At 37.7% G+C, this 15,409-nt stretch overlaps 1 protein-coding gene across 10 annotated transcripts in view; it reads right to left on the minus strand.

The window, feature by feature from the left end:
• The window catches only part of LCORL (ligand dependent nuclear receptor corepressor like), a 166,468-nt gene that overhangs the window by 89,254 nt on the left and 61,805 nt on the right, over positions 1-15,409 (minus strand). The window lies entirely within an intron of this gene.

The raw sequence follows: 15,409 nt of genomic DNA on the forward strand, positions 1-15,409 counted from the left end.
TAAAAGTGCTTTGGCCTATTCAGTATTCTGATTATACAGTATGCTGAATGGCATATAATAATTACTACATATATTTGGATATAGGCTAGTTTCGCTATCTGACCTATTAAAGACAAAGCACAGAAAGAAATATTACTCAAGGACAGATAGTAACTCCAAAAAATAGGGCCCCAAATAAAATTATATCTAATCTGAGAGTTAGATCTTACTTCTCACCTACTCAACTATACTTTCTCAACTGAATTAAAATATGCAAAGAAATAATTTAGACAAAGTCCTAAAGAATTATATAAAGACTGTTGTTTTCCCATTCAATGACTAAACATTTCTGAGAAGAAGTTAGAATCATATATTTGCAGTATTTTTGACTGACAACTATGACACTGGCACTCGCTTGTCACCTGCAAGGACTCACTAAAAATTTTGTTGTAAAGGTCTAGCACACTATAGCTGTGAGTGACATTTTTTAAAAACTGGATAGATAATCATCATTTTAAAGCATTGCTTTTGATCATTTAAGCATTGCTTTTCTAAATGATTTACATGCACTCAATAAAATTACTGAGTATTAGCTGTACTAGGTTCTATTCTGTGTGCTGAGGACATAGCAAAAACAGAAAAAAATCTATCTTACTGGTTCTTACATTCTAGAAGTAGTAAACAACAGACTTTAAATTAAAAGAGGAGTTGTAGAAACTAAAAAAAAAAGTAATGAAAAAGAGAGTGACTGAGATGAGTTATCATAAACAGGGTCGTTGGGGCAATGGGTGATCATGGTCAGGTGCAATGTTTGGTGATAAGAAGGAGTGAGCAATACTCATGGAATTGTGCTTCTAGATGGATGTAATTGCAATAGCAAGTGTGAAGACCCTGAGACAGGAATAAGGTTAGCACATCTGAAGAAAAGCAAAACACCAATGAGTCTGCCAAAGAGATGAGGTCTTACCAATGAGCAGTAAGAGATGTGGTCAAAGAAGAGGCAGAACTAGAGTCCTTGAAAGATTTTAGTCTAAGTGACATGCAAAATGTCACTGGAAGCTTTGGGGCAGATGAACACTGATGTGGTATAGGTTTTAGATACTTCATTTTGCTTTCTGTGTAGAAAAATTAATTGATAGGGAAGGGAAAAGTAGGCCAAGACATCACTTAGAAGGCTCTTTAGTAGTATTAGAGGGCTCTTTAGTAGTATATGCTATAGATGAAGTGCCTTGGATTAGTATGGCAGCAATGGAAATGATAAAACATGGTCAGACTTAGGATACATTTTTTAAGGTAGGGCCAATGAGACTTGATGATAGGTTGCATGTGGGTATGAAGGGCCCTGAGGCATCAAGAAGGCTCCTAGCTTTGGGGGCTAAACAACTGGGCCAATATGAACACCTTTTACTATGATGGGAAAGGCTAAGGCAGGGAAACATTTATAGGGAGTAAAATCATATGTCCTGTTTTAGACAGGTCATTCTGACATGCCTATTAGATATTCTAGTGAAAAATATTAAGTAGGCAGTTAGATATAAGAGGGTAAATACTAAAGGATGGGTTAGATTTAGATATAATATTCAGGTGCCAGAGGAGAAAAAAGATAGCGGCGTTAGAAGTGTGGAGGAAATCTCCTCCCCAAACCACATATATTTTGAAAATACAGCAAGTACAATTCCCAAAAGGCAGACTGGAAGTAAAAGTGCACCAGCCAGTCTACAGCTGGGAGAAGTGAACATCTCACAGAAAAGGGTAAAGTAAAAAAGCCATGCCTGATGGGACCTGAGCACACCCCCAACCTCAGCTCACCAGCGGGAGAAAGAGATTCAGAGCAGGGAGGGAGTGTAAACACAGGACTGCTAAATACCCAGCCCTAGAAATCAAAATCCAGAGCACAGACCCACACTGCATGGTGCTCTGGAGGTTAGATGGGCTGAAAACCAAAGTCAGACACTAAGACTTCAAACAAGTTCCCACAACCTGCTGCCCTGGGACAAAAGAAAAGCAGGCGCTTTGAAAGAATTCTCAACAGTCAGAAGGCTGCTCAAAGGGGCAAGGGTTTAGGAGAAGGAACAGGTGGACAAAATCAGGTAGGCACACTCAGCCTAGCAGGTTGGGAACTTTCAGGAGCCTCAGGCGCACCATCCCTTGGGTTGGCAATGCAGCCCCAAGGTCCCCCATCATGATAAGCAGCCTGCTGCTCCTTCCTCCCCACCAGTATGGGCACGCAAACCCACTGTCCATGACATTGCTGCAAACCAGCAGTAAGGCAGCCCAGCCTACAGCAATTACACAGCTTAATGCGGAGGCTTCTCCCTGTGTGCAGTTAACCAGCCCAGGCATCAGAGACAGGCATGGTGACCAGGAAGCACAAAAGGGCTTTGCCCTTCCTGTAAACAACCGCGCTGCTTGCATGCAACCCCATCCATCACCCTAGGCCATCCCAAGGGCTGACCCACCCACAGCAGCTTTAAAGATCAACCCAGAGGCTGCTCCTGGCGCACAGTGAACCAGCACAAACAGTGGAGATAAACACAGCGATTGGGAAGCACAAAAGGGCTTTGTCCTCGGGCCAGACACACAAACCCCTTGCCTGCGACCCCCGCCATTGCCCTAGACAATCCTGAGGGCCCCCCCACTCACAGAAGCTTAGGGGATCAACCCAGAGGCTGCTCCCTGTGTGTGGTTAACCAACACAGATAGCAGAGACAAGCACAGTGACCAGGAAACACAAAAGGGCTTTGTACTCGAGGTAGATCCCTGTGCAGATCGCCTCTGATCTCTGCCATGGCCCGAGGCCATCCCGAAGGCTGCCCTGCCCATGGAAGCTTATGGGATCAACCCAGAGGCTACTCCAAGTGCGAGGTTAGCAGGCACAGACAGTGGAGACAGGCACTGCAACCAAGAAGCACAAAAGGGCTTTGTCCTTGCAGCAGACTCCCATGACACTTGCATGTGACCCCCACCATAGTCCTAGGCAATCCGAGGGCTGCCCCACCAATGGCAGTTTAGAGATTAACCCAGAGGCTGCTCCCTATTTAACTGGCACAGACAGTGGAGACAGGCACTGCAACCTGGAAGCAGGAAGGGACTTTGTCTTCCCAGGTGACAACCCCACCACTCAATTGTGACCACTCCCATTGCTCCAGGACTATGAAAAGGCAGAATAACCTTATTCAATCCCAAATCCCTCAAACACCATTAAAAAGGGCTTGGTGAGACTGAAATCACCAATCTTCCTGAATAAGAATTCAAAATAAAAGTCATAAGCATGCTAATGGAGCTACAGAAAAATATTGAAGAGTTAAGGGATGAGTTCAGGAGGGAGATAACTGAAATGAAACAAACAACAGAGGGATTTAAGAGCAGATTAGATGAGATAGAGGAGACAGTAAATGGAATAGAAATTAGAAAACAGGAATACAGAGAAGCTGAGGCAGAAAGAGAAAAAAGGATCTATAGGAACGACAGAATATTAAGAGAACTGTGTGACCAATCCAAATGGAACAATATTCGTATTATGGGGTACCAGAAGAAGAAGAGAGAGCAAAAGCAGGATATACAAAAAGGACAGAAAGTGTCTTTGAAGAAATAATTGCTGACAACTTCCTTAATCTGGGGGAGGAAATAGTCTCTTAGGCCATGGAAGTGCACAGATCTCCCAACACAAGGGACCCAAGGAAGACAATACCAAGACACATGATAATTAAAATGGCAAAGAGCAAGGAAAAGGACAGAGTATTCAAAGCAGCCTGAGAGAAAAGAGATCACCTACAAAGGAAAACCCACTAGGCTATATCATCAGACTTCTCAGCAGAAACCTTATAGGCCAGAAGGGAGAGGCATGATATATTCAAGGCAATGAAACAAAAGGGTCTCGAACCAAGAATACTCTACACGGCAAGATTATCATTTAAATTTGAAGGAGGGATTAAACAATTCCCACTTAAGAAAAATTTGAGGGAATTTACCTCCTACAAACCATCTCCACCACAAGGTATTTTAAAGGGACTGCTCTAGATGGAAGTGTGTGTAAGACAACATAGTTGTAACCAGAGAAAACAGGACCATAGCAAAGGAAGTAGACCAATTAAATACTAACCAAATGCTAAATTAAATCAGCTACCCACAAACTCAGTTAATGGACATACAAAAAGGACAGAACATGACACCTAACAAATGAAGAGGAGGAAGAAAAAGAACGGGGGATGGGAAGTGTTTACAATAGCATAATAAGAGAGTTATGGTAGACTGCTAGATAGTAAAAAAGCTGCCCTTGAACCTTTCATAACCGTGAATCCAAAGCCTGCAATGGCAATAAGAACATATCTATCAATTATCATCCTAAATGAAAATGGTCTAAATGCACCAATCAAAAGACACAGAAATACAGAATGCATAAAAAAGAAACACCCATCTATATGCTGCCTACAAGAGACTCACTTCAAACCCAAAGACATACACAGACTAAAAGTGAAGGGATGGAAAAGGATATTCCATGCGAACAACAGGGGAATAAAAAGCAGGAGTGGCAGTACTCGTATCAGATAAAATAGACTTCAAAATTAAAAAAGTAACAAGAGACAAAGAAGGACATTATATAATGATAACGGGGTTAGTCCAACAAGAAGATAGAACCATTATGAAGATCTATGCACCAAACATAGAAGCACCAAAATATGCACAACAAATACTAACACAATGAAAGGGGGAAACAGAATGCAATGCATTCATTCTAGGAGACTTCAACACACCAGTCACTCCAAAGGACAGATCAATCAGAGAGAAAATAAGTAAGGAGACAGAGGCATTGAACAACACATTAGAACAGATGGACCTAACAAACATCTACAGAACTCTACATCCAAAAGCAACACGATACACATTCTTCTCAAGTGCACATGGAACATTCTCCAGAATAGACCACATACTAGGCCACAAAAAGAGCCTCAGCAAATTCAAAAAGATTGAAATTGTACCAACGAGATTCCCAGACTACAAAGGTATGAAACTAGGAATAAATTTTACAAGGAAAACAGAAAGACTCACAAACATGCTTAACAACATGTTCCTAAATAATCAATGGATCAATGACCAAATTAAAATAGAGATCAAACAATATATGGAGATAAAATGAAAACAACAGCTCAATGCCCAACTTCTGTGGGACACAGCAAAAGCAGTTCTAAGAGGAAAGTATATAGCAATCCAGGCCTATTTAAAGAAGGAAGAACAATTCCAAATGAACAGTATAAATTCACAATTATTGAAAGTGGAAAAAGAAGAACAAATGAGGCTCTAGGTCAGTAGAAGGAGCAACATAATAAAGATCAGAGACGAAATAAATAAAACTGAGAAGACAATAGAAACAATTAATGAAACCAAGAGCAGGTGCTTTGAGAAAATAAACAAAATAGATAAACCCCTGCACAGACTTCTCAAGAAAAAATGAGAATCTACACAGATAAACAGAATCAGAAATAAGAAAGGAAAAATCACTACGGACACCATAGAAGCACAAAGAATTACTAGAGAACACTATGAATAATTATATGCTAACAAATTGGATAACCTAGAAGAAACGGACAACTTTCTAGAAAAATACAACCTTCCAAGACTGCCCCAGGAAGAAACAGAAAATCTGAACAGACCAATTACCAGCAAAGAAATTGAATAGATTATCAAAAAACTACCCAAGAACAGAAACTCAGACCAGATGGATTCACCACTGAATTTTATCTGACATTTAGAGAAGATATAATTCCCATTCTCCTAAAAGTTTTCCAGAATACAGAAGTGGAGGGAATACTGCCAAATGCATTCTATGAGGCCGGCATCACCCTAATACCAAAACCAGGCAAGACACCACAAAAAAAGAAAATTACAGACCAATATCCCTGATGAACATAGATGCAAAAAAACTCAACAAAATATTAGCAAACCAAATTGAAAAGTACATCAAAAAGATCATCCATCATGATCAAGTAGGATTTATTCCAGGGATGCAAGGATGGTACAACATTCAAAAATCCATCAACATCACCCATTACATCAATAAAGAGAAGGGCAAAAACCATATGATCATTTCCATAGATGCTGAAAAAGCATTCAACAAAATTCAACATCCATTCATGATAAAAACTCTCAACAAAATGGGTAAAGAGGGCAAGTACCTCAACATAATAAAGGCTGTACACAACAAACTCACAACCAACATCATACTTAACAGTAAAAAGCTGAAAGCTTTTCCTCTAAGTTCAGCAACAAGACAAGGAAGGCCACTTTCCCCATTTTTATTCAGTACGGTACTGGAGGTCATGGTCACGGCAATCAGACAACACAAAGAAATAAAAGGCACCCAGATTGGTAAGGAAGGAGTTAAACTGTCACTGTTTGCAGATGACATAATATTGTACATAAAAAACCCTAAAGAATCCATTCCAAAACTACTAGAACTAATACATGAATTCAGCTAAGTTGCAGGATACAAAATCAATACACAGAAATGTGTTGCATTCCTATACACTAATGATGAACTAGCAGAAAGAGAAATCAGGAAAACAATTCCATTCACAATTGCATCAAAAAGACTAAAATACCAAAGAATAAATCTAACTAAGGAAGTGAAAGACCTATACCCTGAAAACTACAAGACAGTCTTGAAAATTAAAGAAGACATTAATAACTGGAAATTCATCCCATGCTCTTGGGTAGGAAGAAATAATACTGTCAAAATGACCATCGTGCCTAAAGCAATCCACAGATTCAATGCAATCCCTATCAAAATTCCAACAGCATTCTTCAATGAATTGGAACAAATATTTCAAAAGTTCATATGGAACAACAGAAGACCTCAAAATGCCAAAGTAATCCTGAGAAGGAAGAACAAGGCAGGGGGGATTATGCTCCCCAACTTCAAGCTCTACTACAAAGCCACAGTAATAAAGACAATTTGGTACTGGCCCAAGAACAGAACCATAGATCAATGGAACAAAATAGAGAGCCCAGATATAAACCCACACATATATGGCCAATTAATATATGATAAAAGAGTCATGAACATACAATGGGGAAATGACAGCCTCTTCAACAACTGGTGTTGGCAAAACTGTACAGCTACATGTAAGAGAATGAAACTGGATTACTGTCTAACTCCATACACAAAAGTAAACTTGAAATGGATCAAAAACCTTAATGTAAGTCAGGAAACCATGCAACTCTTAGAAGAAAACACAGCAAAACTTTCCTGAATATAAACATGAGCAACTTTTTCCTTAACATAGCTCCTCGGGCAAGGGAAACAAAAGCAAAAATGAAAGAGTGGGACTATATCAAACTAAAAACCTTCTGTACATCAAAGGACACCATCAAGTAGAACAAGAAGGCTTCCTGCAGTATGGGAGAATATATTCATAAATGACAGATCCTATAAGGAGTTGACATCCAAAACGTATAAAGAACTCATGCCCCTCAATAAGCATAAAGCAAATAAGCCGATTAAAAAATGGGTGGAGGATATGAACAGACAGCTCTCCAAAGAAGAAATTCAAATGGCCAACAGGCACATGAAAAGATACTCCAAATTGCTAATCATCAGAGAAATGCAAATTAAAACCACAATGAGACATCACCTGACACCAGTTAGGATCGCCAACATCCAAAAGACAAACAACAACAAATGTTGGCGAGGTTGTGGAGAAAGGGGAACCCTCCTACACTGCTGGTGGGAATGTAAATTAGTTCAACCATTGCAGAAAGCAATATGGAGGTTCCTCAAAATGCTCAAAATAGAAATACCATTTGACCAAGGAATTCCACTCCTAAGAATTTACCTAAAGAAAACAAGATCCCAGATTCAAAGACATATGCACCTCTATGTTTATTGCAGCAGTATTTATAATAGCCAAGATATGGAAGCAACCTAAGTGTCCATCAGTAGATGAATGGGTAAAGAAGATGTGGTACATATACACAATGGAATATTATTCAGCCATAAGAAGAAAACAATCAAGGGAGGAACAACCTAAGACAGGCACAGTCGCAGGGGGGCCATCAGGTGAGAAATTGGGGATCAACAGAGGTGAGGCTTAGAACCTCACCCCCCCGTTCTGAGAGAAATCTTCTGCATACGTGGATGTTTTATTGCCCTGGTCTAGCTTGGATTAACACATAGTCTACAGGCACACACCTGATCATCTACATGTGCTCTCTTACAACACTAAACTATGTTTTCTACCTTTATCTTGTATCTACCTACCACTTCAGCATTTTATTAAAAATAATAATAATAAAGAGAGAAATGTGGTATCCACATATAAATCAAGTATAAAAACCAAATGAGTATTCATATTTGAACTGACTGTTTATAGTTCATAATGCATGAGCAAAACCGAAAGTTTCTGTGATGACTGCCCTTGTACTGTTCACTATGTAACTTATTCATTATGTAAGAATTTGTTCTACATGTAAAAACTTGTTTGTTATGCCTCAGAAGATTGGAGACTGACAAAAATTAGGCTTGGGGTGGAATAATGATTGTGCATTGAGCATTGACTCCCCTATACAGAATTTTATTGTCGTTAACAACCATTTGATCAATAAATATGAGAGATGCCCTCACAAAAAAAAAAAAAAAAAAAAAAGGACAGACTTCCAATGGTAAAATAAATTAGTAACCGGGATGTAAGGTATAGCATAAGGAATATAGTCAAGATATTGTAACAGCCTGGTAGGGTGATAGCTGGAACCTAGAATTATGTATATAAATGTTCTACCACTGTGTTGTACACTTGAAACTCATGTAATGTAATACTCTGTGTCAACTACCCTTCAATAAAAAATAATTATTAAAAATAAATAAAATAAAATAAAAAATAAAAGCTTAAAAAAAAAAAAAAAAAAGAAGAAAACAAATCCTACCATTTGCAACAACATGGATGGCACTAGAGGGTATTATGCTCAGTGAAATAAGCCAGGTGGAGAAAGACAAGTACCAAATGATTTTACTCATCTGTGGAGTATAACAACAAAGCAAATACTCAAAGAACAAAACAGCAGCAGACTCACAGAACCCAAGAATGGACTAACAGTTACCTAAGGGAAAGGGACTGTGGAGGGTGGATGGAAACAGAGGAATAAGAGGATTAAGGGGCATTATGATTAGCACACATAATATAGGGGGCACACGGGGAAGGAAGTATAGCACAAAGAAAAGTAGTGATTCTATAGCATCTTACTACTATGCTGATGGACAGTGACTGTAATGGGGTATATGGTGAGGACTTGATAATTAGGGGAATGTAGTAACCACAATGTTGCTCATGTGAAATCTGAGCATAAGACTGTATATCAATGATACCTTTATAAAAAAAAAAATTCAGGTGGCAGCTGCGTATACATGACAGCAAAAGCTATAGGACAAAATAAGGCCATCAAGTAAGTGAAGGTAGATCATGAAGACAGTTGAAGACTAACTCCTAGGATTCTTCAACATTTAAAGGTTAAGAAGAAGGGCATCAGTAAGAAGGAGTTCATGAAGGAGGAATAAAACTAAAAGAATATAATTTTCTAGAAACCAAGAGAAGGAAGTGATCAGAACTCAACTGAATGTGCTGAAAGACTGAATAAGATGAGAACTGATAACTTTCCTTAGAATAGTACAAGACGGAATTACCAACTAAACTGATAAAACAAGTTCAGTGGAACATTAGGAAACATAGCCTAAGTCGGATGGGTTGAAAAGAGGAAGGGAATTAAGAATTGAAAATGGTAAAAGTATACACAGTAACAAATATTTATTAAACATCTACTGTGTGTCAGATGCTTGAGATATATTAGTCAACAAAAATACGAAAATCCACTTCCTCATGGTGATTATATTCTAGCAGGAGGAGGAAGACAATGTAAAATAAATAAAAGAAATACATAAATTACATAAGATGTTACAAGATTATTGTGCTATAAAAAGAAAGGGTAACTTTCAGTTATTAGAGGCTTGAGGAGAAAGATATAAAATAAGGCACCTCCAGCTCCAGCCATGTTGTTGCAAATGGTAGGATTTGTTTCTTTCTTATCGCTGAATAGTATTCCATTGTGTATATGTACCACATCTTCTTTATCCACTCATCTACTGATGGACACTTAGGTTACTTCCATATCTTGGCCATTATAAAAAGTGCTGCGATAAACATAGGGGTGCGTATGTCTTTTTGAATCTGAGAAGTTGTATTCTTTGGGTATATTCCAAGGAGTGGGATCCCAGGGTCAAATGGTATTTCTATTTTTAGTTTTTTGAGGAACCTCCATATTGCTTTCCACAATGGTGGGACTAGCTTACATTCCCACCCGCAGTGTAGGAGGGTTCCCCTTTCTCCACATCCTTGCCAGTATTTGTTGTTCTTAGTCTTTTCGATACTGGCCATCCTTACTGGTGTGAGGTAATATCTCATTGTGGTTTTAATTTGCATTTCCCTGATGATTAGTGATGTGGAGCATCTTTTCATGTGTCTCTTAGCCATCTGAATTTCTTCTTTGGAGAACTGTCTCTTCCTATCCTCTGCCCATTTGTTAATCAGGTTATTTGTTTTTTGGGTGTTGAGGTGTGTAAGTTCTTTATTATATATTTTGGATGTAAACCCCTTGTTGGATATGTCATTTACAAATACATTCTCCCATAATGTAGGACACCTTTTTGTTTTGTTGATGATATCCTTTGCCGTACAAAAACTTTTTAGTTTGATGTAGTCCCATGAGTTCATTTTTGCTTTTTTTCCCTTTCTCGAGGAGATGGGTTCAGGAAGAAGTTGCTCATGCTTATATTCAGATGTTTGCCTATGTAGTCTTCTAGGAGTTTTATGGTTTCATGACTTACATTCAAGTCTTGAATCCATTTCAAGTTTACTTTTGTGTATGGGGTTAAACAATAATCCAGTTTCATTTTTTGCATGTAGCTGTCCAGTTTTGCCAACAGCAGCTGTTGAAGAGGCTGTCATTTCCCCATTGTATGTCCATGGCTCCTTTATCATATATTAATTGACCATAAATGGTTGGGTTTATATCAGGGCTCTCTAGTCTGTTCCATTGGTCTATGGATCTGTTCTTGTGCCAGTACCGAATTGTTTTGATTACTGTGGCTTTGTAGTAGAGCTTGAAGTTGGGGAGCATAATTCCCCCTGCTTTATTCTTCCTTCTCAGGATTGCTTTGGCTATTTGAGGTCTTTTGTGGTTCCATATGAATTTTAGGATGATTTTCTCTAGTTCGTTGAAGAATGCTGCTGGTATTTTGATAGGAATTAAATTGAATCTATAGATTGCTTTAGGCAGGATGGCCATTTTGACATTAACTCTTCCTATGTATGATCACAGGATGTGTTTCCATTTATTGGTATCTTCTTTAATTTCTCTCATAAATGTCTTGTAGTTTTCAGACTAGTAAGCCAAGCGAAGAAAGACAAATGCCAAATGATTTCCCTCATTTGTGAGTATAACAATGAAGCAAAACTGAAGGAACAAAATGGTAGCAGACTCAGAGACTCCAAGAAAGAACTAGTGGTTACCAAAGGAATGGGTGTGGGAGGGCGGGTGGGGAGGGAGAAGGAGACTGAAGGGTATTATGTTTAGGACACATGATGTGGGGGATCATGGGAAGAACACTGCATCACAGAGAAGGGACATAGTGGATCTCTGGCAACTTGCTGCACTGATGGACAGTGACTGCATTGGGGTATGGGTGGGGACTTGATAATATGGGTAAATGTAGTAACCACATTGTTTTTTCATGTGGAGCCTTCATAAGAGTGTATATCAATCATACTTTAATAAAAAATTAAAAATAAATAAATAAATAAATAAGGCACCCGAAAGAGAGGAAACTAAGTGAGACAGAAAGCATGACTGGGTATTTTACCCTAGTCAAGTACAGCTACTCCAGGGTACGTGTGTAATAATGGGAAATTGGATTAAAACACCAAAAAGGTTCTGAAAAGCAAATATGACAAAAAAAGACAGAGGAAAGGAAGTTAAGATTTTATACGGAAGATGGTCATAGTGATCAAGCACAGTATCTGAGCTGATTAAGAAGAGAAGTGATGAGCAGATAATGAATAGTGAACAGTGGTGTGGTCAATAGACTGGAGTTTGAAATGAGGTAAAATGTACATATGGATGAGTATTAGAGTAAAATGGTATTCAGAGAAATAGGAATGTTGAAATTAGATTTGGGCGGTGGCAAAGGTCTAGGGATAATCATAGGAAAAGGTGGCTGGAATGGAATGGAGGAAAAGATCATTGGAAATGAAGAGATCAAATAACAGAGCACAGTGGGTTGAATGTATCTGAATACATAGATTTTGTACACAGAGAACTATGAAGGGAATAATTGGGAGGAAGAAAGTGAAAAGGCTGGTAGAGGTTTGCAACATAATGTAAATGGAATAGTTGGAAGTCATGCGCTTCAAAGGAGCTCAAGGTTTTGAGGGAGGAGGACAAATGAAGGAAATGCAGCCATAAAGATCTTAGAGGCTGCTTGTCAATTATATTATCCCTATGTTACATAATGCAAGGAATTAAAAACAGCCAGCAAGAGTGAAGGCTACAAGACCATTTTTTATGAGTATGTAGATTTCAGCAGTATGTGATTACAGTAATAAAATAAAAGGAACATTAAGAGAAAAAAGACTGAAGACATAGGGGATTTTGCTGATGAAAGACTACAAGTTTAAGACACAGTGGAAAGACTATAGGTGTTTATAAAGGGGTAGCTGATTCAAATTAGAGAATAAAAAAGACAAAAGGAGGTAAGAATCTAGGTGACAATGAATGCCTGATAGTTGGCCTTAGTTTCTGCTATGGATGGTATTGCAGGTAGAAGGGTGATTTTACAAAAAAACAAGATTTTATAAAAATCTTAAATCCACTCCTGATTTTAAGTGTGTTCTTAGAATTTCCTCCATATCCTCCAGGTGTATAGCAAAAGAAGAAAAATCTTTTCATGAACACCTCTGAATGTGACTCATAATGGTATGTGAATTTTTTTTTATTACCGTATCACTGATATACAATCTTATGAAGGTTGTAAATGAGCAACGCTGTGGTTACTACATTTCCCCCCATTATCAAGTCCCCACCACATACCCCATTACAGTCACTGTCCATCAGCATAGCAAGATACTACAGAGTCACACTACTTGTCTTCTCTGTGCTATACTGTCTTCCTGGTGCCCCCCGCTCTTATATTATGTGTGCTAATCATAAAGCCCCTTAATCCCCTTGGTATGTGAATTATTTTATGGCACTTAGACACAGTTCCCTGAGAGTTCCAAAAAGGCAACCCATACAAGAGGAATTTGGTGTATGACCACAAAGACATCACAAAGGTATCTTTGTCTAAGAAATACTTACGGCAAATTTACATAGCACTCAAGGATACCTGCATTTAGAGAGAAGCAATCTCAATCTAACTGATTAACACTCCTCTTCCTAAGAAATGAAATGCTTTATCACCAGTCATATCCCAATTAGTCAGTAAGCCATATTAACATTTATTATTTCATGATATGATTTAAAGCTTAAAAATTAAGAGTTTAAAAGGAAAAAGGTTTGTGTTCAGAGAAGTCATGGAAAAACTTTATATAAAATACAGCTGTCAATTAATTTAAGGGGAAAGGGCTAATTAATAGCAGCTTTCAACTAACTGAATCAAATACATCAGGAAAGTCTCTGAAAAGAAAAGGCCAGAAGAGTAGTTACATGAATACTACATGTGTGTGGAAGTAAGAAATAAAGCAGGAAAAACAGTATATTTTTATAAAGGAAAGGTTTTGTTTTGTTATATATTTAGCAATATGATTCATTCAGCTACTATGTGCATACTATCTGACCAATTTAGTCAAATCAAATGGCCTTTGTTAATTCAAAAATAAAAATGAGGTATCTTCCTGAAATGTAAGCTAGTGACTTACATTTTTCAGATGATCAGAGAATGTGATGCCAGAAGTCAAAATACTTTACATTTCATGAGGATAGCTTTGGAAAAGATATTTTATCTCTATATGCCTATGTTTATCCACACTCCATAACAAATAAACTGACATTCAAACTATACACAGTAATAAGCTTAAGTCTTAAATAGGGAAAGGTAAACTATACTTACTACTTGCTAAATAACTTCTTCAAAGAGAACAAGTACCAATACCATTAAGTATGTAGAGAACCCAGAAGATACCTACCTGGACAGTTGATTTTAGTACTCATTCATCATTCAAGAACTATTTACTGAAGATACAAGATGTGAAAAGTAGTGCTATAGATACCAAGGATTCTGTGATTAATAAAAGTCCCAGCTATCATGAGCTTTTATGCTACTCTAGCACAACAGACAATTTTAGGGTTAACCTCCAGAAGGATTCAATTTTTAAAAAGTTTCTAAAGTAAAAAATACACAAACTAGTTAAAAGTTGATCTCTGTACTAAACTATCCCGTCCCCCCCCCAATCATAATTATTCATCCTGAAAGAGTATTTCTGACTAGCTTCTAATTACAGGGGTTTGTCCAAACTGTAGTTTAAGTAGTAAGTTTCCACCAATCTTTTATTAAACACTCTAAGATAATTAATCATTAAAACTTCATAGTTCACATAAAGTAAAAATGGAAACCTATATACAAAGCATTTTTCACAGGTCCTCATAGTCTGCTTCAACTAAAATAATTCTAATCCTAGGCTGCTAAATAGTAGAGTAGAAGCTTTTACTAATAGCACTTAAAAGAATGTAGGTGCTCCTCAGACAACATCCTTGACCATTTTTAATTCTGCTCTAGGACTCAGATGCTCACAACACAGAACCAAAAGGCAACTCTGTTACTTCGCATCTCTGTATTTCACTGTCTCTACCAGTTAAATGATAACAGCACCTAACCTCAACATTGTTTTGGGATTAAATGAGGCATGAAAAGGTTTTAGTGCTCAATCCTAATTGATGACATTGATCATCATCATTATCCTTAGTGAGATCTCAATAATAATAACTTACATTTATCATTACCATCATCCCGGAAACCAGTTAGGAAAGGTAATAAACAAGCTACAATAAGGATATTAAAAGATTTCTTTATGTTTTGGCAAAACGATCAGCATTCATGTTCCTCAAACTAAGCAACAGATTTAAATTATCACTAACACTAATGTTATAATATCCAGAATTCTAAAAATGACCAAATTTAGGAAATAGTTCAGGAGTCAAAAGCTCCCCCAACAGATGCTTTATCAACATTTGCAACTCCAAAGACTCAGAGGTATTTCCTGTCTTTAAAAGGTCATTTTTTTTGCCTTTTATTTCAAGATACAGTTAATAGTAGAATGAAGTAAAAATAAATTAAAGAGTTAAAAACCATTTAAAAGATACTGTTTTCTAGCCTCATCCTTCCTAGTCAGAC

The sequence above is a fragment of the Manis pentadactyla genome, chromosome 5, assembly GCF_030020395.1.
Source record: "Manis pentadactyla isolate mManPen7 chromosome 5, mManPen7.hap1, whole genome shotgun sequence".
Taxonomy (NCBI): Eukaryota; Metazoa; Chordata; class Mammalia; order Pholidota; family Manidae; genus Manis; species Manis pentadactyla.